Source organism: Opisthocomus hoazin, chromosome 9 (assembly GCF_030867145.1).
Source record: "Opisthocomus hoazin isolate bOpiHoa1 chromosome 9, bOpiHoa1.hap1, whole genome shotgun sequence".
In the NCBI taxonomy this organism is placed as follows: Eukaryota; Metazoa; Chordata; class Aves; order Opisthocomiformes; family Opisthocomidae; genus Opisthocomus; species Opisthocomus hoazin.
Genome location: NC_134422.1, coordinates 3,188,999 through 3,216,820, shown reverse-complemented (window position 1 = coordinate 3,216,820; position 27,822 = coordinate 3,188,999). Strand labels below are relative to the sequence as shown.

The 27,822-nt window shown below is 42.8% G+C and overlaps 1 protein-coding gene across 12 annotated transcripts in view; it reads left to right on the top strand.

Moving 5' to 3' along the window:
* The window catches only part of MBD5 (methyl-CpG binding domain protein 5), a 149,513-nt gene that overhangs the window by 38,074 nt on the left and 83,617 nt on the right, over positions 1-27,822 (top strand). For 11 of the 12 annotated variants that reach the window (XM_075429980.1, XM_075429977.1, XM_075429974.1 and 8 more), the window contains exon 2: positions 17,859-17,956. The exons of the other annotated variant lie outside the window; for it this stretch is intronic. The gene's annotated coding sequence lies outside the window, so the exon portion shown is untranslated. The remainder of the gene's footprint in view (positions 1-17,858; positions 17,957-27,822) is intronic. 12 annotated transcript variants of the gene reach the window in all.

Below are 27,822 nucleotides of genomic sequence, written 5' to 3'. Positions count from 1 at the left end.
GCAGATGGGAGCACCCCGGGAGAGAAATGGGAGATTTATGTCTTGGAGCTATTTTAGGCTCTGTTATTCTCCATGGGGAATTCCCATTCAGCTAAGAATGGTGGCATTCTTGTAAAGTATTTCAGTGAAGCTTTGTGATATAATTTTAAATTAGAAACTATAGTTAACCTGGAGAGTGTAGAAAATACTACAAGAATTATCCATCTCGTCAAGGCTTTTAAAAATAAATGACTCTTAGTATTGCAGAAAGGGGAGCTGTCAAGGTAGCACGAAGTTAACGTAGGAGTTTAAGGACAGCCTTAACACTGATTTAAAGTATTTGCGTTGATACTTTAACACCAATGAAAAGGCAGTCCTGACGAGCGGGGTTGGGAGGCATCAGCACAGGGCAAGAACAAATACAGCATGAGAGCCAGCTGCCTGGGTCCCTGCTGCTTCCTTTTGCATTAGTGCTAACATTTGTATAACCAGAAAAGGAGTAGAAGCTCGTATCTTACCCTCCTCCCCTCTCCCTAAAGTAGGTTTTGGTCGGATCGGGCGCTCAGCCTGGCTTGCCGTGGTTCGTTGCGTGGCCCTGTAAATGCCCCTGCTAGCAGGGGGAGGCAGTGGGAATGAGTGAGTAGGTTTGTGGAACAGCAAGAGTGCCCTTTGAAGGAGCGTAGACTTACATCAGGTGAAGTAAGGGACTGTGTAAGCATTGCCTAACATAAAACGAGCTGGATCTTGGATGACAGTTCATCCAAAAGTGTTGCAACGTGACTGTGTTGGGCCAGAAGCCATCTGAGAGGGAGAGAGGTCTGAAGAGCGCTTTGGTGCCCAGACTGGGTCTGGTGCCCAGCTGGACGGTGATGACTAGAGACCAGCGAAGCGCGATGCCTCGCAAGAGCCTCGTAATGTGGAGGAAGGCAAGGTGGTGGTGGGAGGATGATGCACTTGTGGCGATTTGTGGTTACAGGGTGAGTGGAAAGAGAAAAATAATCGTTTTGTGTGTTACTGTAGTCTGCTGTGAAACAGTCGAGATCTGGAAACACATGTAATTCTATAGGGTTTTTTTTCCTCCTTAATATGGAAGCAACTTCACCTTCTAAGCATAGTAGAAATTAAGATTATTATGGTGATTCAATTATAACGTTACTTAGTGGTTGAAGACTGAAGAAATCCATAGCATCTGTACCTTTTGCTAAGAACAACAGTGTGACTCAACAGCGAACTGACATGGTAACCTCAGCTGCCTAGAAGGACCCAACTTACTTTCAAAAATCTTTCCTTATGTTTCAAAAGGAAAAAGAAAAACTTGCTGAGGCACTGAGATTGGTTGGCAGTATCTCTTTCTCTTCCAGTACACAGAATTTGGAATCTCTCAGACCTTGACAACCAAGAAATGAAAAGTTATGGTACAAGAAAATCCAGATTTAAGTCTTCCCCTGCTAGGCTGCCAGTAGCAACTGAAAATTATTTGCATCTGAAGGTCTCATTGCACTGAATTGTGGAAGGAGCAGTTGAGACAGCTAAATGGAACTGTTGGTTGGATTTAAGGAGATTTATTAAACTTTCCCTGTTCGCCTCTTGTGCAGTCTTTCTGCATGTTTATGCTTCATTTCTGCAGTAAATGGGGCCCATTTTCTATCTGTAAGGTGAATAGAAGATAGACTTGCGGCTTTCCTGGTATTCAGTCAAACTATAGAGTTGGCCATCATCCAAGGAGGGGGAATTACTGAAGTGCATTTCCACCTGGTTGGAGGGTGTGGAGAAGGCAGAGGGGAACTTGCCCTGGAGGAGCACAGTGATAGGCAATGGACATGGAAGAAAGGAGATTCCAGTTAGATGTGAGGAAAATAAAGTCGCCATGAAGGTGGTCAGCCACTGGAGAGGTTGTGACAGTCCATTTTCAAAGGCATGTGAAACTCGATGCGTGGATGCCCGGAGCATCCTGATCTCGTTGGACCTACTTCTAGCAAGAGGTTGGAGTGCAGATCTCGAGAGGTCCTCTCCATCCAGCATGTTTGTGTGGTTCTAACCTATAGTAAGCGTAGGTTTTCTGTGGAATAAGTGAAACATGAGGTTATAGGCCACAAGGACTCTGCCCTGGGTCAACATACATTTGCTCTGGGTAACGATGGCTCGTGACCATGATGACTCCAGTATTTGCAGGCTCCACCTCTGCTCTGCAGTGCTCCGTATGGCCTTACCTCTCCATGGTTACCTCCGTGTGCTCTGCGTGTGAGAAGCTACCAAAAGCAGCTCATTTCTGTTACCATGTTATCAGTGCCTGCCTTTTGCCAGCATAAGTGTTTGTATGATGAATTACATCGAGAAGTTAATCCAAGTTATAATTAGTAAGCCAGCAAACAGGTTGGTTTTCAGGGTCAGCTCCTGATGCGGGTAATGGGTTGCGTTAGCGCTAGCAGAAGGGTGAGGCGTAGGGCTGATACAGATAAAGCGCAGCACAAGTGGGAGCGCTTCCAGCAGCAGCACCGGCGGTTGAACGCAAAAATGTGGAAATCTGATTTCTGATAGATCAGAAGGTTGCCTTTACAGAATCACAGAATGTCTGGGGTTGGCGGGGACCTCTGTGGGTCACCCAGCCCAACCCCCTGCCCAAGCAGGGTCACCCACAGCAGGCTGCACAGCACCGCGTCCAGGCGGGGCTGGAATATCTCCAGAGAAGGAGACTCCACAACCTCCCTGGGCAGCCTGGGCCAGGGCTCCGTCACCCTCAGAGGGAAGAAGTTCTTCCTCATGTTCAGCTGGAGCTTCCTCTGCTTCAGTTTGTGCCCGTTGCCCCTTGTCCTGTCGCTGGACACCACTGGAAAGAGTCTGGCCCCGTCCTCCTGACACCCACCCTGCAGATATTTATAAGCATTTCTAAGGTCCCCTCTCAGCCTTCTGTTCTCCAGGCTGAACAAGCCCAGCTCCTTCAGCCTTTCCTCATAGGAGAGATGCTCCAGTCCCCTCACCATCCTCTGTGCTAATTATTTTTTCTTGATCCAGAACGTTGGGTTTATTGCCGTAACACTGGTTTCAGATGGCCGGGGTTATCTGTGAACACACAGACATCTGTTTATGAAACCATATCATTGTGTATTTCCTTTGCACAGCAAAAATGTTCAGTCTTTCTGTGAGCAGAGTTCTGGTTTGGGCTTTTTGGTTTGATGACATTTTGTGAATGTTTTGATGTTTGCATTTATTTGCTGTCCATAGGTTACCAAAACTGGAGGATTTCAAGAAATACGTGGGTTTTTTTAGAATTTTGGTACCAACGCTTCGTGCATCACAGTATGGGAGAGCTAGACACAAATATCAAATTTTAGGACCTCAGTGCAGTCCAGTGACAAGGATGTAACTGGTTGCCTGACTTACGGCCGTTTCTTTGTGGACACTCACTCCAAGGGGTTCCAGCCAGATGATTCAGTAATGCTACTTCTGGGCTAAAAGGGTGGGTTGCCTTATTTATCGGAGACACCTGAATGTGCCTTTGTCTGGTCTCTTAAGGAGGTAATGTTATGGAAAGACTAAGAAAAGAGAACAGGCAAGACAAGTCTTAACAGCCTACGTATATCTGAAATTGTAAACAACTAAGGATAAAAAAGAAATATTCGGGCTAGCGTAGGGGCTTATAGCTAGAAATAAAGTGGTGAAATGAAGAAAGAGAAGATTAAGGCTAAATGTCATGAAAGAGCGTTCTGCAACTGTAGTGGTTTTTCAGATGACTTCCAAAGAAAGCAAAGAAAAAACTGTTTCAGGACAAAGTGTCTTTTTTTGCTTTTTTTCTTCTTTTTTTTCGCCTGTTTCTTTCCTTCAGCTTAACCACTCAATGTAAAATAATCTCAAATGGGTATAGAAAAGAATGTATTAAATTTTTGAGGCATGAATATGAATCTCTGCATCCTTGGGATCTGCTGCGATGATGCCCAAGCTCTGCACAGCCTCGCAGAGCCAAAGGTGCCGTCGTTGCTGTCGGGCCCGGGCGGGACGGCGTTCTGATCTTGGCGGCGAGTGGGCGGCAGCCGGTCTGCGCGCAGCGGGCCCTGACCCCGCTGGGGCTCGGTGGGAGTGGAGAGGTCCGGGTGGTTCAGGGTTCAGTTTTAGACAGACTCTTTCCAGTGGTGCCCAGCGACAGGACAAGGGGCAACGGGCACAAACTGAAGCAGAGGAAGCTCCAGCTGAACCCGAGGAAGAACTTCTTCCCTCTGAGGGTGACGGAGCCCTGGCCCAGGCTGCCCAGGGAGGCTGTGGAGTCTCCTTCTCTGGAGATATTCAAGCCCCGCCTGGACAAGGTCCTGTGCAGCCTGCTCTGGGTGACCCTGCTTCGGCAGGAGGGTTGGACTAGATGACCCACAGAGGTCCCCTCCAACCCCGACCATGCTGGGATTCTGTGATAAGGTGAAAAGAGTGAGAGTAAAAACTGTTTAGGCTGAAGATGGGTAGAGACAGAGAGGGGAAGATAGGAAGAAATTATTAAGCTTTTAGTGGAGTTTTTCACTTTCTTTTTTAAATACATAAACTTGCTGCTGCTTTATTTACCGTCAGTAGGACCTAGAAGGCAATTCTACTAGTAATTTGTGCTATTTCATTTGAGATTAGCATCCCTCTAAAAGAGCAAGAAGCAGGTATGTATTTGTGATCTGTTAACCACTGGTGGGAGGTAAAGAAAATACATACCAAAATCCTTAATTTAAACTTTGAAATTGGTAAAATAGGTGACAGTTTTTAACAATATCATTGTTTTGACATGGATACTTCTAGCTAAGCTTTTGATGCCTTTCTTTAAAAAACTGCTAGGATTATCTCCAGTGTCATAAAATTCTTGCAGATCAAAATTGCTTTGGTGGTTTGTACTGGTGATTGAAACCGGCATTAACAGCACTGCCCGAAGAAGCATTCCGCTGCGGTTTTCTCCAGCGGCTGAGCTGGTTGGAGAAGTTTCTGCTCCCTCCTCAGCCATTCGTTCCTTCTCCACATGAAGGTGTTCTCTCCTTTTTCCCTTGCACCAGTGAAAGTGCTTGTGGTGGTGTATCTGTGGGCTAATGAAATAGTGCAGATAAAACCATGGTTTTAATGGTTTTATTAGGAGGGAGGGAAGGTGCTTAGGTGGATTCTGTGAAATTTCCTCCAATAGGTTCAGTTTTTGTTTCTTTAGGGTTTTTTATTTCTTTTATTTGTTTGTTTGCTGTAAGCCCAAACAATTCCACAGTGCTGTGGTTTTCAGTGTGGCTTGGCAAATATTTGTCTCGGCACACTGGGGCGGTTGAAGCGCCGTAAGGGCCAGGTGGGAAAAATGCAGCTGAGGACCAAGCAGCGATTCAAGGTTTAGTACTAGAGAAGACGTACATGCAAAAGTACCCTTGGATTTTTCTTTTTCCCACTTAATGTATTTCCAGACTTCTGCGAATTCCAAATAACCATTAGAAACTGATTAAGAGATCTGTTAAAATATGCAGTGCTTCGAAGAAACTTTAAAGTGCTGTAGCTGAAGATGACAGTTGTTTCTGAAATTGTTTGGAGTTATGAGACCTATCAACATCACCTTATTCTCCTTTTCAGTAATGTAACAGTAAACTTGGGATTTTTTTCCTTTACTTTCTGCACTTCTCTGAATTAGAGCAGTGTTCCAGCTGAACTCTGAAATCTGACAGTCGTCACTTCCAGCCCGGTAATGAAGTGTCGCCTGGGTGAAACTGGAGACTCGCCGGCCTCCAGACCTCTGGCGTATTTGCCCCACATTTAAAGAAGAGATGTTATGTGATATTTTGTCCGATGTAACAAAAATAGTTAAATCTCTGCTTTAAGATTTAAACCAAAGCTTTTCCATGGGCTGAAATGCCTCCTTGCTGCCCCGAGGGGGTCTTACTGAAATGCAGACACTCCATCTTTCCCTTTCTTAGAGAGCAACCTGTCTTATCAATTACTTCCATAAAACAGCATTTACTACGAATACCATTTCTGCTGTTAGACTGCAGAGAGACGAACTGCATACCTGATATGTCTGGATGCTGAGGAAGTGAAGCAACACAATCCTTGTAATTCCTCCTGACGGCCGTGAAACAGGGATGTGGTGATTGTGGTTCTCCTGGGAGATGGCTTAAAAAATTAACAAGGTCGTTTTCTTGACAAAAATTTCCAAGCCTCGTCTCAACCAAGCGGGAAGGGAATACTGCTTTTATCTGCTTCTGACATAATTGTCTGTGTGCCTGTTGTGGAGATGTCGTCATGTGATAGCGGCGCTGCTAACGCAGAGAGGTGCTTCTCGGATCCCTGGGAGGAATAAGGCAGTTTCCCTGCAAGATTTTCTTTGTAGCAAAGATAAGATGGAAAGAGTAATGATGGAGACAAAACTGATAAAGGCAGAAATATTAGAAGGAATGGCAGGCTGAAGCCAGAATTTTTAAAGCTGCCTTAGATGCATCTTCAGAGCTGGAGAGGCCATTTAGAAGAAGGTACCTACATCGCCGAGTCCTGTAATAGCAGATGATCACTTCTCTGCAGGAGGAGAAAGAGCGCTGAGTTCTTAACCGAGTGCCTGAAACAGGGGTGTCTGGCAGGGGGGGTCGGGTCGGCCTCCCGAGCTCCGGGCAGCACAGGTGGCCTGGAGAAGCTCGGCGTCGCTGGACGTCTGCGGGCTGGGTACGGGATTTGAGAGCCGTGCAGAAACAAGTACTCCTTGCCTCGTGCCCAAGTCCACGTTGTTAATAGCGCAGAATTACAACTGAACTAAGCTGATGAAATGGCACGGTAGATTTGACACACCGAAACAGTGTTGTGAATCTGGCAGCCAAGTGTATATGAGGTAAAAAACCCAACAGAGTCTATGCAGAGATACGATTTTCTTTATTTTATGGAAAAAATTAAAAAGGCAAAAACGTAGTAAAGCTCTTCCTTTTTTTTTTTTTTTTTAATGTGTCTAGAAAGTCTGCTTTTGAAGAAGGCAGCACACTGGACTGGGAGGAAATAGGATTTTATCTTTTATTTAACCAAGGAAGGAATACAGGCACAACTTCAAATAAATTTGCTATTAAAAAAAAAATTACATTATTACATTTGAGGAGTATTCTGAAATGTCTTGGGGTGATTTGCAGGTTCCGCGGGACTGAGCTGTATGTACTGCACACAGAGTTGAAAAAGGAGATAAATTCCTTTCTGTTAGTAATGCCGTCATCTCGCAAGGTATTTTTTATTAAATTAGACCTGTGTAACTAAATTGCTCCCGTTGCCTTTTGTGGATGCTCCTAAATCATCAGCTAAATAGCAGCTGATCTAAGCTTGGCAAAAGGAAGAAATAAAGTTTTGGAAGACGGTATCCATTGTTCCTGATGGTAATCAATCAGAATTTGATACTTGTATACGCTCCTGTTTTAAAAGCATTGTAATTATGGCAGCTCTAAAAATCTTCTGTTAATGGAGGAGGAAAAAAAGATAGTAAATATGACCCATACTTTGAGCTTAAACATTCTGTGGATGTTACTTGCAGAGTGAGTACAGTTTCCCTTAATGAAGGTAAGCAGCAGGATTAAGAAGCCAGCCTTCCCACCTTTGTTCTGGTATCCTTAGAAGCAAAAGCAAAGCATGTGCTGGCTTACCTGACCCTTTAGAGAATTGTTTTCTTCTCTTATTTCCTGTTTAATTCATGCTTTTAATAACTGTTCTTTGTCTGTGGAAAAATCTTTCCTGTGTTCTAGGGGTCTTTTTCAAAGCAACGCTCGGACAATGAGAGATGTTGGTCTTTAGGGCCCGTCCCCAGCTTTCCTCTGCTCTTCCTTACCTTTCATGTCTGTTTTTTCCCGTCGTCGGGCCCTGCGGTGCCTCCTCTTCGGCATCCCTGGCAGCAGCTGGCTGGGGGGTTTGGGGAGGTGGGGGGCCCTCCTGACCTGCTCTCCCCCAGACAGCGGGGTGAAGGGAAAGCGGGTCGAGTAACAGGGAGATGGGAATGTAAAGCCTGGAAAAGTGGGTGTCGGGCTGATGTGTGCAGATACATACCTTCAAAACGTTTTAATCTTGTGTAAAAAGCCTTGCTAGATATCAGTTTGATGGTGGACATGAGCTGGTAATATAAAGAAATATTCCTTGGTTAAATCATGTGGGATTTGGAGGAACTTGTGAATTAATTTATTTCTGGGAGTTCCATCGAAAGAGAAATCCTTTGTAAAAGTACAGGTGTTAAAATGCAGACAAAAAGTGGCTCTTCTTCTGGGAAATTATACGCAGTTATTAGCAGTTGAATATTGAAGTCAAAATGCGGATATAACCCCTGAAACCTACTAACTGTGTTTCTAAGATTTCAGAGGAACTCTTCTCCTCTAGACATTCTTTCTAGTTCACTTCTTTAAGATATTTACAAATTCATGGAAATAGCCATATTGTTTTACTTACAATTTCACTGAGGGTTTTTGCTTAAACATTAACAAAAGTTGAGTCAATTACAGTGATGGGGCGAACACGGACCAGTGCAGACGCGGGGGAAGCCCCCAGCGATGGTAGTGCCCATAAGCAGGCAGAACAGCTCGCCCTTTCATGCTGCTATGAATGCATCCATTACATTTGGAAATCTGGTGACTCCATAGGAGCTTTCATTTGAAATGTTCTACCTCAAATGATTTTTGAGGGTTTAGCACTGCCCCGGGCCCAATTCCCTCCTCTGTAGAGGCACACTTCACAGAATCACAGAATAGTAGGGGTTGGAAGGGACCTCTGTGGGTCATCTAGTCCAACCCCCCTGCCGAAGCAGGGTCACCTACAGCAGGCTGCACAGGACCGTGTCCAGGCGGGTCTTGAATATCTCCAGAGAAGGAGACTCCACAGCCTCCCTGGGCAGCCTGGGCCAGGGCTCCGTCACCCTCAGAGGGAAGAAGTTCTTCCTCATGTTCAGACGGAACTTCCTGTGCCTCAGTTTGTGCCCATTGCCCCTTGTCCTGTCGCTGGGCACCACTGAAAAGAGCTTGGCCCCATCCTCCTGACACCCACCCTGCAGATATTTATAAGCATTTATTAGGTCCCCTCGCAGCCTTCTCTTCTTCAGGCTGAACAAGCCCAGCTCCCTCAGCCTCTCCTCGTAGGGGAGATGTTCCAGTCCCCTCCTCATCCTCGTAGCCCTCCGCTGGACTCTCTCCAGTAGCTCTTCATCTTTCTTGAACTGGGGAGCCCAGCACTGGACACAGTACTCCAGATGGGGCCTCACCAGGGCAGTGTAGAGGGGAAGGAGAACCTCCCTCGCCCTGCTGCCCACACTCTTCTTGATGCACCCCAGGATTCCATTGGCTTTCTTGGCAGCCAGGGCACACTGCTGGCTCATGGTTAACCTGTCGTCCACCAGGACACCCAGGTCCCTCTCCGCAGAGCTGCTCTCCAGCAGGTCCATCCCAAGCCTGTACTGGTGCATGAGGTTGTTCCTCCCCAGGTGCAGGACCCTGCATTTGCCTTTGTTGAACCTCATCAGGTTCCTCTTTGCCCAGCTTTCCAGCCTATCCAGGTCACGCTCTGGCAGCCTTTGCCACCCGATGTCTTGTAGCACCATCACCCCATATGCCACTGCCTCTTGTGTTTGTGGGGTTTTTCTATCAGGTGGGAAAGTCAGGCACAACAGGAGACTGAACTCCTCTGAGAGTCTGGCCAGAGGCAAAAAGAACTGTGGCTCTGCTGACCGCCATGGGTAGTTGGTGCTGTCAGACGTCTGGCGAAGCTGGTCCCCGAGATTGAGGGGTGACTCTGCTGACCAGGTAACAGGGGCTCTGGTGGTGTCCCTGGGCCCTTCCTCTGGGGGACCCGGTTTTCTACAAATCAGTAGCATTTTGCCTGTTGGTATTGGAAACGTGGTATAAAACTTTGCAGTTTGTGCTGAATAATTGCGCTTCACCTAAATGAATGAAAAGATACTGTTGAATGGAACCCGTCACAAGATCAGCCAATTAATACAATTTTTCTGTTGCATTTGATTGCCTTTTCTGTTCTTTAAAGAAGAGAGAGAATAAAACTAGACATGTCTGAAGAGATGCATTTTTTTTCTTTTGCTGTGCAATCATCACAAATGCATACGTTCTTAATTTTACAACATTTTGTCTTTCTAAATATTTCTAATTTAATTTTGGAGGAGAAAAATATTTCTTCAAACAACTGAGGCTCAACACTGCCATTTTTTCCATTATAAAAGAAGGTTTTCTGAAGAGATGTCAGTATTTTATCTGCTGTGTGATGTCCTCTTTTCAGTTTTTTGATTCAGTATCAGGATTTCTGGTATTCAATATTTGAAAGCACAGGAACACTAATTATTTTATAATAGTAAATGTCAGGATGCAGTTTTCTCAAAATCAACCAAAAATAGAACTTCAGTCCAACTTGTAACATCTTTACAGGTTTTAAATGCCAGTTGTTGGTAGGCAATAGTCATTCAGAAACTAAAGCTTTGTATCTACAGTTCTGTAATGCAGTTCCTTCAGTCTTTAGTTCTGTGTTTATAAAAAATATTACTATGACATCAGTTCTCTGCAGCTTTGTTATAGGCATAGACTGCCCTGGAGCTGTAAAATGGCAACAGCCGCAGATCGGAGGTGAATATTTTTGGAACCATCTAAACAGCAGAGGAAGGACGTGGTGTTACAAAGCACGGTGAGAATTCCACAGTTATAAAAATATTTTTCTGTTTTATTTCTTCAATTCAAAAAAGAAACACTAGGTAGTATTCCTGATCTTTTCATTCATTTTTCTTGGTTTATGCGTTTTCACAGTTTCAGAAGAATTTCAGCTATTTTTGCAGAGTTACAACAACAAGATTATAGTTGACAGACATTTTTTGTTTCCAGCTGTGTCGCCAGCATACAAAGAATTTGAGGAGGTCACTAAATCACTCTGCCACAGTTCTAAGTTAGTAAACTAAGAACTGTCGTCTTCAAATTGCTTGGGAAGTAAATTACATTTGAGAGGATGTTTTTGAGATGTGTGAAGTGTTTGGGTGAATGGTGGTAGAGATGCAAAGTGGGGGGGGGTTTATGTTATTTTTAAAAAGGTCACAACCATCTTTTTTTTGAGAGAGAGATTCTTGAAGTTTGCTGATACCTCATCTTCAGTGAACAGTGAGGTATGTGTGACTGATCATTTAGCTGTTATTTAGTAAGTCAGACTACAAAAGAGTGCTTGGGTTAAATATGAGTAAATCTCATTACTTAGGCAATGGTCACTTAACTACAAATAGAGTACATATTTAGTAAACCCTACTCACTTCTATGACCTAGTTTGCTGTGCATAGTAATTTTCTCAGGGCAGCACTAAACTTACTTTTCACCCACTTTTCCCCTATTTAACTTACATGAATGAGGGATTCTTCCCACCTCTCATCTGAATTTCTGGGCTACTCGTAGCAAGGCAAGGCTCTTCATGTTGGTGTCCGTCATAATTCCTGGTTCCCACTCTGGCTTCGCCTCGGTCTGCTCACGGTCCTCCTCCTGTTCCCATGGAAGCACTCAGGGTTTCCTTGTTTGTCGTTCCTCTCTGATAAACTGGGAGTTTAAACCCTACGTTCTTCATCTTCGTGGGGCTGCGGGTGATACAGATACTGGTTGGGCAGCCTGACTCAGAGACCAGCCACGGTGTGAAATAAACGGATGCGGGAGCTTCTGCGTGCTCAGCCGAATGAGTCACAGCTTCTGGACTCGGGGAGAGCGCTCTAGCTTGAAGGCACGCGCTGCTGTTAAGGTAACGTCAGATGAGGGAGAAGAAGAAAAGTCTAGATGCCGCCTTCACGTGTTGGTGAGTGATGAGGCAGAACAGAACGGGTGGCGGGGACTCGAGTGAGGGGAAGACGCTTCCTTAGGGATTGGGTTGATAGCGGATTCTGGAAGGAGGTTGTGTGTTTGTCTTGGTTTTTCTCTTAGTTTGTGCTACCCCTTATATAGGCTCAAGTATAGTTTTGGTTTTCCAAGATGTACAGCCTGAAGTCCTGTGATACTCCATGAGATGGCTGCACGTAGACAATCTCCATGGAGAATTCTGCTTTTGCTAATTGTAGAAGTTACACTATTCGTCTTTGAAGGAGAGATTAGCTGCTAAAAAAGTATTTATAAATAACCTTGAAAGGAAAGAAATGTAGATGTTCGTGTTTGGAAGAGAAATGGGATTTCTTTATAATGTAGTAGTGTCTCCTTGAGGGTTGGGTTTTTTGCTTTCAGAAATACTGTTTTGGTTCTCAGAACTTTTAATAGCACTGGCATTTTGACTTCATTAAAAAATAAAGTATCAGTGTAACTAATACATCGAGAAAATACATTTCTGGGGGTTATATGTGCTTATAAATACGATATTTATATGTATGCACATATGGTTTAGACTGAAATACAGCATGCAGATAATGTATCTATGTATGCAAGTATCTGTCACAGCAGCAATGCCCGAATGGCAGCAGCCCCGCACCACGGCGTTTGCCCGGAGGGCTGCGGTCAGCTGCATCGCCCAGCCCTGCTTTGCTCGGCGCGCTGACGAGAGGGGTTGTTAATGAGGCGGGCCCAAGTGCTGCCGGAGGACGTCTGAGAACTGCGAGGACTGGCCTTCACCAGCCTACTAGTGATAAAATTAGTGAGGCTTTCATACTTTTAGTTAAAATGTCTTTTTTTTTTCCTAAAGCTAATTAGAAAGTTCAATTATATTGGCGTCAATAAAATGGTAAAGAACAGTTAAAAGCAGGATGAAATTCTTTCTTAGAACAATACCAGAGCAGTCATCTGTCATGCGATCTCATTACTTCTTGCTTGCTCGTCTGTCAAAAATAAGACAGACCTGGTTTATTTATTTCTCCCTTACAACTGTTAATTTTAAAGAATACTGAGACTGCCTCTTCTGCGTTGTTGTGGAACAACGGAAGAAACTCGGGTGGTTTTCCTCCTAGTTCTTCTCTGGCGGTATGCGTTTGCAACTGCGTTGAATCACCTCATGGACTGTAAAATCAGAGGAGAATGTGACCTCGTTAAGGATGGCGGTGGGTTTTGGGCAGCGCTGATTCCTGTGGCTTTCTTCCTCTTCCACTGCACACATCAGGGGTGATCACCAGTCTGTGTGTCTATGGCTGTAAAAATAGAAAGCTGGAAAGCAAAGATATTCTCAGTGGTTTCCAAATCTATTGGTCCTTTAAATTTTTCACTAAAAAAAAACCCATAGAAAAGACTTTCAGTTACGTAGCTGTATGCAGATACTTGTATTGCGCGTACTAGAATTTCTAACGTTTTCTGTGGACGTTTATCTTAGCGTGAAATGATCTTCAGATGAGTGTTGGTTTGGGTTTTGTCTCACAGCACGGGAAAACACACCGCCCAGAGGCGAAGGACGAGTGGAGATTGCAAAGGCTCTGTGGTATTTCTGTGGTAGTGCCTCTCACGAAGATTCCCTTCTCTCAAGAAAATGGGCTGAGCTTTCACACCTGTCCAAGCTAATGGCTTTCTTTTCATACCTAAGCATCTGTGTGAAGCTCTGGCGTGTTTTTCACCCACGAGATTTGAAGTAACACGTGTAACTTCATCAAAGTTACTTTGGATTTATGCCTCCGCAGAAGTTGGCTCTTTCAAGAAGCTGATTTGCTGAAGCTAATGTAAATATTTAATTCCTGAGGTTAGAGTGTCTCTTGTTTGCATTTGTCATATTCTAATTAAAAGCAAACCCCCAGTGCGGGGTGGACGCGGACAGTTGCAACAACTCGTGGAGAAGCGAGGTTTCACCATCCGAGCTCTGGACCGGCCCAGAGACTCCTCTAAAGGCACCCGGCTGTGGGGTCAGGGTGGTCTACACTGCATCATTTTCTGCATTCAAGCTATCTTTGTGAAATATTTGAATGCTACTTTGTGCTGTCATATCAATAACATCAGGAAGTCTGCCTTATCCCAAATAGTACAAAAGTAGAGTGCAGGAGCTATTTACAGCGGGAACAAACGGAAAGCTCGTGACATTAGAAAAATATGTTGATGTTTTTACATAGCTATGCAATAAAATATTTAGGTTAAAAATAAGTCTGATGTTTTTAAGACTTAGTAGCACCCATGAATGTAAAAAATAATGCCTAAAAGCAATTTATTATTTCTCCCTAATGATTTTTGAGCATTTACTTTGAATGATTGTTGTCATGTGTTCAGGCAGCTTAGCTTCTTCAGAGATACTGTATGGGAATAAATTAACAAAAATACATTTGGAATTTAGAAAGTTTCATATCTCACAAGATACTAAATGTTGAGTTGTATCTAAATAAATGTTTTGTCCCCAGTCCAGGAAGAAATGTAAAAAAAAAAAAAAAAAAAAAAAATCAAAACAGATTCTTGCATTTGAGCAGAGACATATGTTTTGTGGGTTGGCACCAGACTAGCATGCAGAATCTTGTAGAACCAACTCTTCATACTCCAGGATATTTAGAGGAACAACATTCAAAACAAGGTGCTAGAGAATTTGGGGGGAAAAAAGATAAAGAATATAGACTTTAAGACAGAAAATGTCTGTTTTGAGTCTCTTTATGAGTGTCCCTTTATTTCTAGTGCCATGTAACTGTGTCTTTTGTTTTTTTTGTGTGTCAGTGTCAAATAACGTACCGGAATCAGCTATTGTAAGTAAGATAATGTGTTATTAAAAAGAAAATGCTTTCATGTCATTTGTAAATTCACATTAATTGAAGATGAGTTCATAGTGACTCCTTCTGGCTGTTAAGACGATGATCATAAAATCATATGAAATAAAAAAACAACAGAACGCTTGAGGGCCGTTCAGCAAATTGAACAGGTCCCAGGAGGTTTGGAGGATTCTCCTGAAACCTGTGGTTTAACACAGAAGAAGGTTTCCCGATGGTGCGATGCTCAGAGTCTTTCAAGAAGGCTTAGAGGTTTTGAGAACAAAATTAATGGTACCCGTACAACTATTGCAGTTGTTATGTATGAGAGAAGGATGATAAAATCTGATCAGCAATAACATCTGCAGTGGGAGCAGAGTTTAAATATCTGGGTTTTGGTTGTACAGTTCAGTGCCAACAAAAAAAAGAAAATATCATCTATTAACACAAAAGGCAAAGTGAGAATGAGAATGATTTACTTGTCAGGCAATAAAAAAAAAAAATCTTCTCAGTGGCATTTAAAAAATCTGGGGGGATTTGGGTCTGGTTCAACTTCTTAAGAAAACCGAAGGCAAAGTTTGAAGGGCAATTGATGGAAAGCCTCAACACCTCATCACACGCGCAAAGCTGCTTTTAGGGAAAACAAGTCACAGTCTCTGAACCCCTTTGAAGAACAGTTGTTTAAACTGGCACAATTAAATGTTGCATTTATTTCCCTGTAATCGCTCCACATGATGTGTTCTCTCTTTAAAAAGAAGTTTTTTACTCCGATTCTTAGTGCAACTTCAATTTTAAGATGTTGGTGGGTGAGCTTTCTGGTTTGTGACTGCTGATAAATATCTTCCATGCTGAACTTGCCGAACAGATCTGTTGATGAATTCTGCGTTGGCTTCCGTAGCAGTTTATTCCTCTGACTTTATTGGTTTGGCATGTAAACCCAGCGAAGTGCAGCCAAAGCCAAGCACAGCTAACAAAAGAAGCGCATGTGATGACTGCACAAGGTGTAGACCTGTTGAAGTAGAAGTAATTGTTTTAGATTTAATGCTGATACATTAAGCCCTACCTTAATGAAGCAACATTTGGTATCTTGGGTCGGGTTCTTTAGTGACTTTGAGCAGCTTATCAGCAGAACTTGTTGTTCGCCAGTTTGTTTCACTGGCTACTTCTGGGCACCTCAAGGTGCTTCATTAGCCTTAGACTGTTTGAAACACTTTCTGCCACTTGTCTCCTGCCCCTCAGCCCTGGCTTGAACTCTATCTGAAAACGCAGTGGCAGGCTGCTGGGGCAACATCGCTTTCAGTTCCTACACAGCGGCTTTTGATACTTGAAGAGGGTCATTTTCTGTCTGGAATTTTTTCCCCATGCCAATCCATCAACTCTCAGTTTGGCAAGTATCAAGGCACAGTGTACATCCAATTTCTCTTTCAGATTTTCATTAGAAAAAGAGAGTTAGCATAATCGTGGTAGCCTGTGCAATTTTGTTTTAGAGACTGGTCTGACAGTTATTTTTTCTACAAGGATGTTAAATTTTTGGAGGCAGTAGAAAGAGCGGAGAGTATTCAATAACTTGGTTTTTTTTGTGGAAGAACTCGATTTGAAAGGTGTTTGATCTCAGGTGATAGAAGTTGGGCAGGTTGGATTTACTTCAGAAGAAACAAACCTGGGCGATTCAGATAAAGTGTTACCATAAAGCTGAAATTAAATAATTTTTCCATGGATAGAGGTAAACTGCAAAAACTTAGCATTTTTGCTGTTAGAGGTGTTTAACTATCATGGCTTTAAGCAGCAATAAACCGTCTGCAGAGCTGCTGAGTGATTGGATCACCCTTCTGCACGTCCTGACTGCTGGCAATCAGATGTTCCGGGTCTGCAAATAAAGGAGTAAACAGATAAATCATGCTTTAAAAAAAAAAAAAATCATATTTAAGGTGAATTAGTTGCTTGTGTTGGCCCGAGTTGAATTGCTGCTGTGGTGGTGCGCTGTCAGGAGTCAGCAAAAGGTTTGCCTTTGCCTTTGCTCGAAGTTGGATTCCTCCGTAATCTGAGAAAGGATAAACCAAGAGGAATCGACTGAGTAGAGGGGAAAATTGTTTAGAAGATGAAAGCTTTTTGACTCGATTTGTCTTCTAGTTAATGGCATCTGTTGCTAAATGAGGGCTGAAAGATTTCGAAAGTATTGCAGCGTTTGTTAGGTTATACGGGTACCGGTGGGGCTTAATTTTGTATATACCGCCGAGCATGTACCGAGGGGTTGGTTATATTGACTTAAGCCGGTTATCAAACTTCCCGTCTCATGTTACACAGCTACGCTTTGAAGTGCCTTTGTTAAGGAAACGTTCTCCAGAGCAGAGAACGTGAGGACGCCGTGGACATCAGGAAACTCCTTTTTACTACCAGGGTGGTTGACCACTGGACCAGGTTGCTCAGAGAAGCCGTGGAGTCTCCATCCATGGAGATGTTCAGAGCCCACCTGGACTCGGTCCTGGGCCACCAGCTCTAGGTTGCCCTGCTTGAGCGGGTGGGGTGAACCAGGTGTTCTCCAAAGGTCCCTGGCAACCTCAGCTACTGGTGGAAACGTTACAGCCAAGTGGTTTCTCTTTCAGTGGCAGAAGCTGAGACCTGGAAAGAAAAACTGTAGCTACTGGGCGTTGTAGCGTAAGCTGATTCTGAAGGAAGCACGTAGACAGACTAGTTCATTTGAAGCTGACCTTGCCATAAGCATCGTAATTTTTGTTCAATTCATCTTTCCATGGTCACAGTATTGAAATAGCAACAATAAATGAGATGATATGGTTATACTGTTGAATAATGTTTGGGTTTTTTTAAAACCATAACTGTCAGTTTTAGGGACGTTGTGTTAAAGTTACTTTTAATTTGGCTTTTCAAAGTTTAGGGAGGTGGTTTAACTTTTCACAACCTATTAGTGCTTATAATATAACACACTTCAATAGTAGTTTGTAACTTTTTTGGTCTTTTCTAATCTTTACCTGCTGGGGTAATTACTGGTAGTGTTGTTATTTTGGTATGATAACAGTGAATTTCCCAATTTTGGTGCATTTAGTCTTAAATACACTAATGCGGAGCAATTGTTACGTGCCTCGAGTAGATTAATGCCTTCCCGTGTGATGGCTCTGCTGCTTGTCTGTTAGTTTTTAATAGCAGCAAGTAAATTCATATATTGTATGAAATGCACAGTCTTGCTTTGTGCATTCTTAAGAAATAAATAATTTTTTAAAAAATCTTCAATCTAGTTGCAACTAGCCTGGCTTATGCACTGCTTTGTGGTGGTTTTCTTCAGATCCTTATTGACGATGGTGGTCATTGGAGGCATAAATATTGAGGAATATATCATTTACAGACAAGATCTTTGAAATCTGTTTCCTTCAGACAGCAAAGGTGAGTAAAATAATCTATATTATGCATTTGTGGATAAGTTGGATAGGTTTTGACCTCAAAAATTGAACAGCAGCTGAAGTTCAGGAGCCTGACTACACTTACAAAAGTTTTAACTTTTTTAGTAAGTTTATTTATCCTACCAATGTGAAAAATAAGCCTTATGGAAGGAGCTCGGGTTTTTTTCCTCCTTTTAGTTGTAAGAATATGAGTCCTTAGCTTGTTTTTTTCTGCATTTAAAGTTATTCCCTATTCTTTTTCTCTCGTGCGTTTGTTGAACTACAGATCATTTTCAGTATCTGTGTGTGATACTGATGAGAACCAGGAATATCTGATATGTCAAAATCTGAAGAGTAGTTGGACATGCAGATTACCACTCAGAAAGACAAGAGTTACGTGGAAAAGCAATAGCCAGCAGCAACACGCAAAGTAAAATAGTGGTCAATCTCTTGAAGACTTCTGTAGAAGTTTAGAAAGATGACTTCTTTTTAATGAAGTTTTAGATACACGGATCTGATGCACACTCTGCTTGTTTTATTTATTTATTTTGAATGTATGGACTTTTGATCAAAATACTGTTAGATGTTCAGAAGAGTTTTGATTGTGTATTTTTTTTTCTATTTTAAACTAACTATATGAAACACTCTAGGTAGTATAGGAAGAATTTTTCCTGCTATTGAAATAGAGCTAATTTTCCCACTCATTATCTGCTGTTAATTTAATGTGTGGCAATATCTGAAATTTAGTGATGATTATATGGCGGTAGAGTTTTGGTTAGCTGTACAGCTCAGCTATGAGCAAACCAATTAAGACATAATTTCAGAATATAATTGAAGTCCTAATGGGGCACTTTAATTCACTAGAAATTACATATTTGCTTTTCTTTGTTTTAGTAGACAGGTCCAAAATGAGGGTACAGCTTCTTTTTTGAACGTCTGAATACAGCGACTTCATCTGAGACTTTTCAAAAGGAAGCATGTGAAGTGCTGTTGAATAAGAGGCTGGAGAAGTTCCTGAATAAGCCACTTAGTTCTCAAATCTGAGCGTTGCGTAGCTCTCAGCTGTTTATTTGAAGAATAAAACTTCCCGCTAGGATCCTGTGGGCTCGTTGCTGCGCTTTTCCCCTGCAGTGCAACGCCGTGTGATGCAACCCGGGGAAAACTGATCCCCTTAGCACCAAGTTTGTTCGGTGTTTGTAACTAGTTTTCTTCCTTTGGCCATGTCTGGGCGGCCGTGATCTGCTGGGAACGGGCTCGTTCTGCAGCCCTTTATAACTGGTTTTTCAATAAGTATGAATAGAAAATTCTTGGAGCTGAGTGGTTAGCCCAGACCCAGGCTGATGGAGCATCAGGGCTGGGATGCACAGGGTCAGAGTTCTGCATTACGAAAATGAAGTACCTTGGTTATGGAGCGTTCGTAACGCATTTCTGTTCCACTGCCGCTTCAGTATCTTCCTACCTAAGTCAGAGCTTGCCTGTGAAACCCCCTTTGTACTTTTTTGACATGTTTTTCAGTCCAAGTTTAGCTGTAAGGGCCCTAAAATGCGACGTTACTCGTGTGTATCGCCGTATGCAGCGGACACTGGCGGATGTATCTGGGCTAACACAGCCCTGGTTCCGTCGGGTTTTGCATCGTTCTGGGTTTTCGCAGCTCCCAGATGATGCTGCCAGAGGAGAGCAGGTGGGAAAGAGTTAAAAAGTGCAGCACGCCTAACTGAATTACATGACCTCAAATAAGGAAACAAACGGTAGCTATTTGTTAGAGGAAAGCTCAAATTAAGGAAAAAATGAAGGCAGTTCTTACTTTCTTTTTCCTCTTTTTTTTTTTTTTTTTTTTGACCCCCAGATCGGAAGACCTTTTTAATTTTAAAGATAAATACTACCAAGCTGCAGGAGGTTATTTATACCTCTGTCATGTCGAGGTTAAATTTTGGGGTTTGTTTTGTTGTTACTGTTTCCTTCAAGGATAGATCTTTGCGTATGTTTTTATTTGTTCTAAAATGGGGTCCTACAACATTTGGAAAACCAGATGCTTTAGGGGAATAAATGTCAAAGTTTGCGTTTGGGTTAAGAAGAAACATTTTTTGTATGTGACAGACTGGGACAGGGAGGTTTTTCTTTCTGTAGGGTTAATGTTTTACTGACTATTTCCTGAAAGTTTTCATATGTATGTGTGGATAAACCTCATAATGCTTCTACAAAATCAACAACAATTTAGCTCTCATTTTCGGCATCTTAGCTTTTATTTTGCACTCTTTTTGTCTACTGATGCTAAAATGTCCACAGCTGTATAGGTATGTGCAGACACTGTTGCTGTTTCATTTGATCTATTTTTAAATATAAGGGCTTTTTGTATTTAATACGCATTACTGTGCTTGCAGTCTAATACTTCAAAACCTTGGTGACCTTGGCTCACCCACTTGTACCTTGTACATTATCATGCAGTCTGTAATTATATGATAACATGCTATTTTTCTCCATAAAAGGGAATCCTTGCATTAAATAGATGGCATTTAATCAGTGTGCAGCTATCTAATATTTTTAATTGTTCGGTGTGTGGTTCCAGATCTTAGATACTACGTGATTGTCAGTCCTTGCTCTGCCGATAGAATTTAAAATTTGCCTTTACGCTTTACTGTACCTTTCAGCAACAGGTTTTCTCTAAGACTTTCTGGCAAAACCCAGTCTCTGAAGGCCAGGTTATTTTGCAGAAACATTTTCAGTTCTAGGTGATTCCCTGGCAGCTTTTTTGCTGGGCTGCTGGGGTTTGAGTACTTCGGACAGGAGTTGCAGAATTGGGTGCTCGCTGCAGGAAGATTCTTACAAGCCAGAGAAGCGAGAGCAGTGATCCTCTGTGAAGAGCGTAGGAACTGAAAGGATTGTTGGCTTAGGCATCCTTTTTGAGGTTGTTATTTCATTTTCCTCGGTTCTCAGTTTTATATTCAGCCATTCTTACCTGTATCCTAGTTCCCTGTACGTCTCGTGTCCTGCATCTCTGCTCTTATTCTCCCTCATCCTGGTAATTTCTAATGTCAGCCGGTTTCTATTTGAAGTTCGTTATCCATTCTCACACAGTACCCGTCTTCCCTCCTTCCACTTACTCTCCAGAATTACAGTTCTGTGCTGGCTCCAGGCTTATAGAATCATAGCATGGTAAGGGTTGGGAAAGGACCTTGAAGACCATCTGGTTTCAACCCCCCTGCCATGAGCAGGGACATCTTCCACCAGCCCAGGTTGCTCAGAGCTCCATCCAACCTGGCCTTGAACTCTGCCAGGGAGGGGACAGCCACAGCTTCTCTGGGCAGCCTGGGCCAGTGTTTCACCACCCTCATGGGGAAGAATTTCTTCCCAATATCTAATCTAAATCTGCCCTCTTTTAGTTTAGAGCCGTTCCCCCTTGTCCTATCACTACACCTCCTTGTGAAAAGCCCCTCTCCATCCTTCCTGTCGGCCCCTCCAGGCACTGGCAGCTGCTCTAAGGTCACCCTGGAGCTTTCTCTTCCCCAGGCTGAACAGCCCCAGCTCCCTCAGCCTGTCCTCATAGGAGAGGTGCTCCAGCCCTCGGATCATCTTCGTGGCCTCCTCTGGCCCCGCTCCGACACATCCATGTCCTTCCTATGTTGGGGGCTCCAGAGCTGGACGCAGGACTCGAGGTTTTCTGAGGGTGAGTCTGCACAGATGGGAACTGAAGGTGGCACATCATTCTCACCCATGCTCCGAGTCAGCTGGTGACGTCAGCTTCGATCCGACAGCCTGGTAGCTACTCCAGCGTGACTGCGAGGTGCTACGGAGGAGCTAAGTCTGCCTCTGTACGCACAGCCGTAACGCGGGGATCAGCCGCCGGCCAACTGCTGTCTTTGCTACAGCGCGTTTGGACAGGGGAATTTTGCATTTCCAAAACTGCGCGTTTCAAAAAGCTTTAAATTGTGTATTAGAAAACAGTTTGGAATTTATGGGTGTTTTTAATACTCGTATAACACTTTTAGCATGAACACTGTGGATTTTCCTCATCTGTAAATGGACATGGCACTTACTGATTTGTGCTGTTTATTTCAGCACCTGAAAGCAACCAGAACGATACAAGTCCTCATAATATTTTTTTTGTGTTAATCACTTAGAAGTGTGCAAAAAAATACCAGAGAACTGTAGCATTAATAACGTAGGAAACTGGTTACGCAAACTGAAGGAGGATGAGTGAGGTTTACATCTGCTTGTTGTGTTTTATCTCTTTAAACAGTACATGGAAAATTCTAGTAGCTAGATAGAACTTCATACTGTGCGATCAAGCGATAGACGTGTTTAGCTCCCTGCGCCATCTCCAGCTGCGAGCCGTGTAGGCTTTGAGAACTTTCTGACCTGCGTAGGTCTGGGTCTCATGATGTATCGCTGCACAAAACCGGGCCTCTCGCTATCCAAACTGCAGAATTTATAAGGCTGTTTAATTACACCGAAGTGTATAACGTATGACTTGGCGCTGCCTGCACACCGCTTCTCTAAATAGTTTGTCTTAGAACTGCGTCGTTACTAATGTTTTGGTTGTAGTTATTCTGAGAGGCAGAAGGAGCAGGGTCGTGTTGCCTCACTTCTCTCCCCGCAGCAGTCTGCGGGCCAGATTGACAGATGATTTTTCCTGAATTGTCATTAAAACCGAGAAGCCCAATTGTCTTTTCTGAAGCCCTAATGTTTTTCTGAGAACAGTCAATTTTCTGTCTCTCTCTCGGCTTTTCATATGAAAAGGTTGGGTTTTTTGTGAAGTCCCAAGTTACTTTCTCTAATGCAAGATATAAACCAATTGTACCTTTTTAAATTTAATAAAGGCAAACCTACATAATTTGAAAGTTACTTCTACGGAAATTAATTTAAAGGATTTTAAAAAAATAAAAGATATTCCTATAGTGTTCCTTTATAATATCACTACTTTTAGGTACGTTTGAGAGCTGAATTTTAGAGTATGTTTTAAACACAAGAGACTTGATAGGTCATACTCTGCCTTAGCAGAAAATTTTGTACCTCTTCTGCCAACTTTTTCACGTTTCACCAGAGCAAGAAGTTTGTTTTCGATGGTCTCCATTTCTTTTCCAGGTGGTCCTTCTGAAACAATTTTCAAAGAAAATATGGACTGACACTTTGAGCCCTTTCTAGAAGCAGTTACTGTAAATAAATACTGCGAGCTACAGGGGCTTTCCGTGGTGAAAAGTCAGGACAGAGGGCACCATGAACAAAAGTAAAGATTACCAACACTCTTGTTGTTACCAAATTAATCAAGCTCAGTAGTTTAATAGTAATTTCAAAGTTAAATATTTAAATAACGCACAAATTTCTGCTATTGCAGTACCTCTTTGAAATTAATAACATCATAGCAAAACTATTAAAATACAGCTTTTTTAATAGCTATTTCTTCTTAGCAAAGCTAGGCATACACGCACACAGCTTCTGAATTAGTTGTCTAAGGCTTCGTACAATCGCAGCAACCTGGATATCTCCAGAAGGTTTGGGGTTTTTTCATTATTTCAGTTCACGGTGTTAGAAGGTTTTGCAAATCCCCATCCTTATGTTTCCCTGTAATACATCAGTAAATTTCTGTGAAGTAAAAGCCACATCATCTTTTTTGTCCTTAAAGAGATAAGGGTTTAAAATAACATATAGTACAGCTACTGTCATTATTTGTTAATTATGCAAAATATTTAAAGGAAGAACCTAGTTAGAATGTAGCATCTATTATTCTCTGTTGTAACTCCAAAGCAAATTCAGATCTTCAATTTTCGTTTTTATAATTCCTTCTGAAAAAACATTGCTCTAAAAAGAAGCTCAAGGGTAGCAAATTTAAAATTTAGCTGTTGGTGAAAACCTAGGAGGCCATTGTTTTTGTTTACATGAAGATGGCCTGAATGGTTGCAGAGGGGTGGCGTTTTCTGTTTTGCTATTTAATTTTGTTTTATTTTTCCCTTATGAGAATTCCACATCCTTGGAGGCCCACTGCCGTGACAAAAGTCTATGGAAATGGTTAAGGAAAGTGAAAATACAAACAGAGAGATGTCTGTGCCGTGGTTCGTCGGCCAGTGGTTGGTGTGGATGGATGACTGGTGCTGGTGGTCCTGACCAGTGGCTGCCTGTCCCCACAGGTGTCCCCACAGCAAAGGCCTGGCCAAGTTGGATGTTCTCCTCGTTTCTGTCCTAGTTATAATGTGCAGGACCTTTCCTTGACTCTGCTCTGTGGAGAGGGACCTGGGTGTCCTGTTGACCATGAGCCAGCAGTGTGCCCTGGCTGCCAAGAAGGCCAATGGGATCCTGGGGTGCATTAGGAGGAGTGTGGGCAGCAGGTCAAGGGAGGTTCTCCTTCCCCTCTGCTCTGCCCTAGTGAGGCCCCATCTGCAGTGCTGTGTCCAGTTCTGGGCTTCCCAGTTCAACAACGATGAGGAGCTACTGGAGAGTCCAGCGCAGGGCTACGAGGATGGTGAGGGGACTGGAGCATCTCTCCTACGAGGAGAGGCTGAGGGAGCTGGGCTTATTTAGCCTGAAGGAGAGGAGGCTGCGAGGGGACCTTAGAAATGCCTCTAAATATCTGCAGGGTGGGTGTCAGGAGGAAGGGGCCAGACTCTCTTCAGTGGTGCCCAGCAACAGGACAAGGGGCAACGGGCACAAACTGAAGCAGAGGAAGTTCCAGCTGAACACGAGGAAGAACTTCTTCCCTCTGAGGGTGACGAGCCCTGGCCCAGGCTGCCCAGAGGGGCTGTGGAGTCTCCTTCTCTGGAGATACTCAAGACCCAGCTGGACGCAGTGCTGTGCAGCCTGCTCTGGGTGACCCTGCTTGGTCAGGGGGTTGGGCTGGGTGACCCACAGAGGTCCCTTCCAGCCCCTACCATTCTGTGATTCTGCGTTGAGCTGTTTGCAGTTGTCCCCAGTGAAGTGACAGTTTGGTTCTGCAAAGGCAGTGGTGTGGGAGGGATGGGTGCTCGGCGCTCCCATGGCTGTGCGTACAGCCCAGGTTTGAAGTCGGCACGTTCAGCTTGGATCACCGGTGTTTATCCACAGCTGATCTGGCCTCGTACCCCCAGCAGCTGCAATTTATGTATCACCAGTATAGCCACAACAGCTTTTCTACAGTGAGAAAGAAGAACTTTGAAATTAAACTAATTCTTGCTTTTTTTTTTTGGTTTCTCTTGAAACAAGACATTGTTGTTTTTCAGAGTCTTAACTGGCCTCCATCAGCATCTCTCTGCTAAAGGGAGATTCCTACCCCAGTTAGCTTCTGCTGGTCCAGCTCAGTGAATCCAAGACATCTCTGTCTCTGCTCTTAGAAGGATTCCAGTTCAGTGAAACGCTTTTAAATTAAAACCAGTGGTGCTTGTAAATCGAAGCTCACGCAGTGTTTCTGGAGAAAAGAGCCACTCTTCCTCTGAAAACCTGTGGTGATACTCTGGAGCGGTCATTCAATACAGAATGCTTGTTTTGATTTTTTACCACATTCCTGCGAAATACTAATGAGAGATACGACTATCACCAAGATGGTGTGGTAATTGCCACAGTTGGCTTTAATTTAGTCTCCCAAATGAAGATTATATCACTTCAAAGGATTCATATTTCTTTAGGGTTTTATCCTCAGTGTATGAAAGTTTATAGGTACCATTGGGGGCAAAAATACTTGAGCTTAGGTAAAGGATAGTGAACTAAACTTTCCATTTGAAAGGTTTCATGAAAAGTTGAAATATCTCAGCTTTTTTTTATCAGTTCCATCCAGCTGTTGAGCCTGTAGTATGGGAACTAAAACCATTTAGGACATAGATCCCAGCGTGAATTTTCCAGAGTAACTCTGATGTCTTTGAGATGCGTGTTGCTCAGATGTTAGAAGACAAAATGCTGTTATCTTTATTCTACTGATACATAAATGGAAGTGTTCATGGTTGAAACTTGTGCACAATTTGGTAATAGTTAATGAGATGATAGCTACATGACAGAATCCGCACTTAATTGCTGTCCTGACAAAGGGAACGGGAAATGGGGAAGGAAACCTGGCCACTGTCAACAAAAGCAGAAGAGCAAGAACTGTAATTTATATTATGTTTATTATAATGTATATAATTTAACCTCACCTAAATAAATCTAACACAGTGCTTTTGCTTATGATACTGATCCTTGCTTGGAAGTTTTATGCATTTTCGAGTGTGGACATTTATATTGGTTCAGGTATATGTCTTTTTCCCTTTAATTTTCTTTTTAAGTCAAGCATCGTTTAAGCATTTGAGTGACAGCAAAGGACACTTTCATAGGATAGATTGTGTAGGCAAGTGAAGAGGTGACAGGAGGCTTAATGGCAGCCTGGAACAGTCCGACATGTAGGTGTTCTGACGGGAAGATGCTCTTTGTGTTGAATGAAGTTCTCCGGTAGTAGCTTTCAGTTTATATTGTATTCTCATAGCATACAATGAAATCTGTACCCATGGCACGTATGCTTCAGGTGGTGTTTTTACATAATTTCATTTCTTGAAGAAGAAATGGTATTATATAGTCTGAAAGGAAATTCAACAGAGAGATACTGGCATTAGTCAGAGTCCTTGGCTGTTGCGTTCTGCAGATAGGAAGGAGTGAGATGTCTTCCAAAGGGGATCAGCAGACTGTGTGTTCACACAGCATCTCTGTAATTAGTTAAATACAGCACAGAATAAAGGTCTAGATTTGTTTTAGACAGAAGAAGGTAGCACTTGGTCATTAGTTGCGTGCCAACTTTTGGCCTCTCTATGGATTTGTAAACCCCAAATATTCATATTCAAGCAATCCTGGTGAAGTTATCGGGTACTTTGTGTGTAGTGTGAAATTTCACAGCTGGAGAAAGTAAGAAAACTGAACGTGATTAAAGTTTAATGACAGCATTTCCGTTGACTTGCAGAAGATTAGGTAACTGCTGCTAGCTGAAAACCATGAGGAATTCAACATTAACTTAGATGATACAGTGTATTATTTTGTCTGTATGGAAGATTGATCAGTAGATCATTTTATTCAGATGTCATTCTAACTGTTACAAAACCATTTAAAGTGTAAAAATCGTAGTAAACTTTCTTTAACTGTTATATGAAGAGAAATTTATGCACATGCCTTGATCAGGTTAATGCTTATTAAAATTGATTGTGATCTTTGGAAAACAATTACCTGGACCCAGTTATGCTAGAGAAGAGCACTGTTGTTCCTGCAAAGGGGCATTTTAACGCACACTGCAAATTCAGTCATGTTAGGAAACTGCAGAACGTCTGTCTTCCAGAGTAGCAAGCTAGCAAATCGCCGATTTAGGTGGTGCTGCTTAGAAAATGCCACATTACCAATATTTAGCCGATTTCGCCATCTGTCATGAGTAATGTTAAGACTGTCGGTAGCCCTGGTACCTCATCTGCACACCTGCAGTCCTGTAGAAGCCACGTTGTTTGCAGTGTCGGAGGGCGAGAAGAGTCAAAACGGAGCCAGGCACCTTCCTGAGCCTGATGGTACCAAATCCGGTGGGAACTACCAGATGGGTTGCCTAAATCAGCTGGTTCTGTCTCTTTGCTTTGTATTTGAAAGACTTCTTGCTAATAACTTTTCAGTGGAAATTATTATGGAATTTCAGTGGAAATGATTATACTAGTTCTTGTGGTATATACATAAAGGTAATGATTTTCATGATTCTTCTTAAATTGGATTTTGTCTATCTAAGATCTGCAATACATTTCAAATGTCTAAAAATAGGTATGCGATTTCAAATGACAAAACAAATTCACCTTTTGCCTACCTGTTTAAGATGGTGGGGGGACCATCCTAAATATTCCTGTCTTTATTTAGTCCCTTTTCATAAAAAAAGAAGAGCCTTGTGTTCACAGTGTGAGCACAGTTTTGGTGGCACGA